The sequence below is a fragment of the Eschscholzia californica genome, unplaced genomic scaffold, assembly GCF_041429995.1.
Source record: "Eschscholzia californica isolate CP2 unplaced genomic scaffold, dmEscCali1.0.p SCAF_5, whole genome shotgun sequence".
NCBI classification, from domain to species: domain Eukaryota; kingdom Viridiplantae; phylum Streptophyta; class Magnoliopsida; order Ranunculales; family Papaveraceae; genus Eschscholzia; species Eschscholzia californica.
Genome location: NW_028238472.1, coordinates 13,710,064 through 13,716,373, shown reverse-complemented (window position 1 = coordinate 13,716,373; position 6,310 = coordinate 13,710,064). Strand labels below are relative to the sequence as shown.

General features: G+C 37.6%; 1 long non-coding RNA gene across 1 annotated transcript; it reads right to left on the bottom strand.

Annotated features, from left to right (window-relative positions):
• Positions 1 to 939: 939 nt before the first annotated feature.
• LOC147537245 (uncharacterized) lies at positions 940 to 3,564 on the bottom strand. Its single transcript, XR_015226089.1, has 4 exons — positions 3,331 to 3,564; positions 3,146 to 3,210; positions 2,413 to 2,492; positions 940 to 1,222 (listed from the first exon to the last, which is right to left on the bottom strand). It is a non-coding gene; the product is annotated as an uncharacterized LOC147537245 (long non-coding RNA).
• Positions 3,565 to 6,310: the final 2,746 nt, after the last annotated feature.

Here is a 6,310-nt window from a genome sequence, read left to right as displayed (position 1 = left end):
TCTTTGTTTTCTTCCTTTCTTTCTGACCTCCTTCGAAAGATAACTTCTCTAAACTCCCTTTGTTCTTCAAATTCTGAAATGCATCTCGCCCATAAGCCACTAATCGATCCTCCCATAACCACTATGTCTCTCTATGCTGAACTTTCTTTTTCTTCTTTGTTTTCCCTACACTTGTAGCGAACTCTGTCAACTTGTGTAATACCATGTACCAATTTCCTTTTGTCTCCAATTTGTCTATATCTGGTCCTTCCCCGACCTAGATACGATGTTCACCCCCAAAGGCCACTAAAGCATCTAATCAACCCTGACTGCCTTCCTAGTCTTACTGGTTGTAGGTACGAAACTCTGTTGACACTAGCATCATGTTGATCTCACACTCAACTCTCTAATGATCAAGTTGCCCTTTCTTCACTAAGCTTAATTTCCTCGATACACACTTTTCTCCATCACTCGTAACTGTCATCGAATTTACGCCGATCTATCATTTTGGCGGATCGTAGTTATCTCTAAACACCACTTAATCAACCTCGGAGAAAATCAACAATCCTTGCAAACCATCCACCGGTTCTTCCTTTTGCGAGTAAAACGAAGGAAGAAACAAAAATCACAAGAAAAACAAAACAAATCAAAATACTATATAGCGTCTTTTACTCCTGATAGTTTTTAACCTTGAAGCTTTTAGACACCTAGTCTTGGCCAATTTTATCTTCCTCTAAAACTCAGAGCAATCTATGCTCTACACTCCACACGACTTATCGGTCACCAGAACTCATGCTCTGATACCACTTGTGACGCCCCGTGCCCCATAACTAGGCACGAGCACGCCCCGGCAATTCACAGACGAACCGAAAATTCGGCAGCATCTCCTCTGTAAATCGAACCGGTCGCACCTGTAGAACCTGTCATGCAAACCATACATTCGCATACACAAACACAACGGAAGCTAAAATGAAACTAAAATTAAACTAACAGACTCTGGTTCAAAACCGAACCACCAGAACTCACTTAACTCATCCTGCACAAATCCATACATCCTTATACAACTTATGTGATACATATATATGTTATATGGTTCTTCGTGAAATAAAATATAACTTGAAGCTAAAGAAAACCAAAGTGAAAAGAGATAACACCCAAATTGGCACCCCGCCACAACCACTGCAATCCATCTGCTAACCCAGCCACTGCAGATGATTCTAACTAAGAACCTGCACACTAAGAACTAGTAGGGGGTCAGTAACTCACCGACACGAGTTAAACTGGTAGAGGAGTCCCAAAACAAAACTGCGATAAGCCTTTTCTCGAGTAAAACATGCACACATATAAATATATATCAATCCTAATACTAGCATACAATAGCAGACTTAACTGCCCACCCTTGGTATGTCTCTCAATTAACAGAGAGTTACCCAGAGAATTCTATAGTACTTTGGCTAGTACCGTCCCATTTCCGGCACTAACCAAGGTACTCAAATTCTCTCGAGAAAGTGGCTTACCCCTAGGTAGGTAAGCCCCTCTCCCACTAGGCGACTCCACAGTCATTGAAAAACTAACCTTGTGATAAATATATACACCTAGCTTAACTAGATAAGTTTTAGCTTCACCGAAGTCGAATAGTCAGGTCGTCCCTCCAATATTCGTGTTGGGACGAAAACATATTCTCATCGGTACCCTAGCATGCAACTATTTCTTCTGGTTTTGGAAAAGTATTTATTGTGTCAACAACTGAAATCATAATCTTTTCTTGTGAAAACGTCCTTCACCCACAATCTCAGCAGATTCGGAACTCGCCCGTTACACCCTCGACTGAGATAGGCTTTTTAAAACATTATTTATCTTATCACACACAGAAGTGGTACACAACATAGAGTCATATCATAACGTGCAGAGGGATCCCAATCACCAAACCAGTCGGGCGGTCCGAGGTGTACAGCCTCTGAGCCCCGAGGGTAAGAACAAACAGGCTTACAGTCCAATCGAGCGGTCAAGGTAGCAAATCCCTGAGCCCCGAGAGTCCAACCTTAACGAGAATCCTGGCCAGAGAGTGGAGCACTACAACTGCCAAGACCCTCATGACTCGTCTCAGTCCACTTCACCAATCACATACAGCATACAAAATCTTTATGTTTTCGAAACAACGATTATAACAAATCAATTCAAAACTATCAGTTTGAAAGTCTTTTGCGAGTAACCCTCATCGAAACAACTCATCGATAATCACAATCAACGATACTACTTCATCGTAAACTATATTGAACAAGACATAATCAATATTTAGACTTCATTGAAATCAACTGTATAAATCATGCAATATGATTGTCTATCCATCTAAACATAATGATGCATGCATACCTCCTACTCCTGGCATGAATCTAGGCGATAATATAAAAGAAAACAAGAGGTATCCCCTACCTAGCGATTTAGGACTCCGTCCTCCTTCGCTTCGCCTCGAGCAACTCTCTCCCACTCGATTCGGCTTTCATTCCGACAACCTAGACAAGTATAAATCTTAGATTCTTTTACAAGAATCTTAAAATAACACAAATAACCCGAAAGAACAATACGAAAAGAAATAACAAAGGAGGTTTGACTCGCATTAACATCGGAAGAACCCGAGTGACCCTATTCCGCCTTCGACCCAAACCAACCACAATTTAGATCCCTTTCGATCGTACCATATATCGTTGGAAAGATAATTCAGTTTCCAACATTTCATTACTTGGTATCTCGGTCAAACTTAAAGTGTACGGTCCTCGAAATAGCAAAATACAAACAGCAGCAAATCTTTATTTTCTAACAGCGCGCTGCGCACTATAATAGTCGTAACTCTCTCGTCCGAAATCGGAATAACTTGTACCATACCTTTTCGGAAAGCTAACAACCTAAGCTACGACTTCTCTCTTCTGTAAAACTTCATCCGAATACTCAGAAAACACAGAAATGCATCGCAACAGACTGCATTGCGCAGTCCGTTGTTTCAGCTTAATCGATGTACATCTTCAACCATTAAATTCTATCACTAATTTCTTTGGACTCCAACATCTAACCATGATCACATGAACACAAAACCCCCAATTTGTAGATCATAAAACCCTAGAATTTACAGTCCATAATACTATTTGAAATTGAAGTGAGAATCTCTTACCCTTCTCATGTAGTGATGACTCCCAACAAATCTCTTTGTAGTTTTATCAAACCATCTTCAGAAACCTAATACATGTAAAGCTTAACTTCCATTAATGGAGTCTCACACCAAAGTATGATGAAGAAGAAGAATTAACTAAAAAGGTAGCAACAAAAGTTGAAATCTCTACAATTACTAACATTTACCTTCACCCCAAATAGCTATGACCGAAATCATCACGCACCATCAAGCTTCAAGCCTTCATCTCTCCCATAATTCTTCTTTAAACCATTTCCCTTTTGCTCTCTCTCTAGAAAAACCATTCATTGCTTGAATTTCCTCTTTATCTCTCTAAACATCTCAATTTTCCAAAACTTCAATCTTTTAGCCCTAACTCTCTTTCCCCCATGATCAATTGATAAGGAAGAACCCTAAGAAATGGAAAACAGCAGCTAGAGTTTCTAGCATAAGAGTAAATCTCGAAAATCACTATTTGGTCCTTACATTTTTCCATAAAGTGCAAAACGGACCCTGAATTATACCTAGTTGTGCACACCATCCTGAAAATCAGCACTAGTTGCAAATTTAACCCTTATTTGTTTGCGAAACAGTCCCTAAGGCAACTTATTCATTTAATTATTTAATCAAACACTCGGGACGTTACAAGAAGTCTGGTAGGGGCTTTACAGTACCTCACTTTAACTCGTCCAGACATCTCATTTGCCGTCAAATACCCAACTCAATTCATGCACAAGCCAACAACAACTCATTTAGTCCTTTTGAAATAAATATTAAGATACATTAACAAATACAACAACAGAGATGGTTGGGTCAGGGTGATTTAACAACTCATTTGCCGTCAAGGAACTCTGGATTCTTGTATTAAGTTGGCTCAGGGTGATTTAACAACCCTAATAACATATTCTGACTCAAATTGGGTTGGATGCCCTGACCCGAGGAAATCAACGTGGGGTTATTGTGTTTTCCTTGGTTCGAGTCTCATATCTTGGAGCTCGAAGAAGCAAGTTAATGTAGAAAAATCCTCTACAAAGGCGGGGTATAAAGCATTAACAAATACAACAACAGAGATGGTTGGGCTCATAACTTACGGATGAACTCGGCTGCTCACTGAAGAAACCATTTATGCTCTATTGTGATAACATTAGTGCCAAGTATCTGGTCTCAAATCCCATCCTCCATGCGCGAACTAAGCACATCAAACTGGATTTTCATCATGTTTGAGATCTGGTTTCGAATGATACTGCAGTTGTTCATCATATTCCTACTAAGGAACAACTCGAAGATATCTTTACTAAAGGAGTCCCACTCGATCTCTTCGCATTTTTTCGAAGCAAAGTGTGATGATTCACAAAAGTTCTTCAACATCAGCTTGAGGAGGGCTGTGAAACTAAAGTTTCGAAGAGAAAGACAATGAGGAATTAGGGCAACATTTTCCCTTTTATACTTAGGCCAATATTGACTAGTCAACTGGTTTTCCAGTCAAGCCCAGCTGAAGTAACATGAGACAAGTCAAATCCCAAGTATGAGTTGAGTCAATTGACAAAGGCAACCTCAGAACTCCAACAAACCGTAACAAGAAAAGTTAGTTTTTTTTTTATGAGATCAGAAAAAAAAAAAAGTAATTGAGATTGAGTGATTGAAATAAAATGAAGTTCATAAGAGAATTCTTACACGTATAATGCATAGATTAGAATCTAAAGGCGATTTTTTAAATCCAGTATCTTTTGCATCATGATGTTTCACATAAATAACTATGAAGCTTCTTTTTATATACTCTTAAATTTTTATTTTTTAAAAACACATCAAAAGATAAAACAAATCCTCCTAGAATAGAAAAAAATAATTTAAAAGGTGTAATGGAGCAGAAGTGAAGATTGAGTTAACAATTGTACTCCCAGCCTTCCAAATGTGGAGAAAGAAAAAGCAAGTGAAGGCAGCATGTAACTTGAGCCACTACCCACTAGCATAGAATTTAACTTACCAATTGAGCTAAATGACCAATTGTGTTTGGTTTTTCATTTTTTTTTTTGATGAAGAAATTGTGTTTGGTTAGTTATCGCTAACTATATATTCTTTTATTCAGATGCTAAAAAACGAGGGACCTCTTATGCTGGTGGTGGTGGGGGGAGGGGGCAGTGGTGAAGAAAAAAAAAATTATGGAGGCACTTTTTGAAAAGAATCCACATAAATAAATAACTCAAACAACACCTATTTACTCATTATGTTTGATTGAGTGTATCGAATGCCTTCTAGATCCGACTTAATAAAAAAATTGTCCGTCCTACATTAAATGTTATCATATTTAAAAAAACGACAATCTTGAAACGTAATTTTTCTTCTAATCAACGTATTATTGTTTAATCTTATTTGAGTGATCCTAAAAGAATTAAATATGAAAATTATGTTCTTAATTATGTTTTAAAGTAATTTAGTTCAAATTTTTGGAACAAAAAGAATTTCACAATTTCAAATAGAAATATAAAGACAGAGAGATGGAAAAACAACACCTTTAGTGAACAAAATCTTCATTTGATCAACATTCTAAAGGTGAATATCTTCACGTTTTTTTCTTGTTTGATCTCTAAGGCGGCTGACTATCTACGATCGCGTTTTTTGCAAAAAAAGTTATATTTTATTTTGATAGTAATTTAGTTACACTTTTTATTTAAATAAATAATCAAGCTACGTAATTAGTGTAACACTTTGAATACGTTAAAAAAATGTAAATGTTATGCAAAAAAAAATCAACATTATTCAACAAAATGATTAGAAAAAATTATGTTACTCAACATATTAGGTTTACCAAGAAATTAAATTACAAAAAAAAAACACACGGGTATATGTCCTTTCACGTGTGAAAAATGAGATTATAACAATAAGAGAAGTGGATTTCTATTGCGTAGTTAATGGTGGGTGTTTAACAAAAAAAAAAAAAAAAGACTACAAGATGGGCCTGTTGCACAGGAAAAAAAATTAAAACAAAATAGTGGATTTTATTTTGGAATATTACTAAGGGAGGTCTTTGGAGCATGTGGGGGCACATGCCCCTCACTAGCCCCGCGCCCTGGAGGGCAATGCAGGCGCCTCGCCCCACCGCACATTCCTGTTAATAGTGGTGTTAATACGGTGGTGATGTGGTGGTGGTGATGACTATGTGATGTCGCC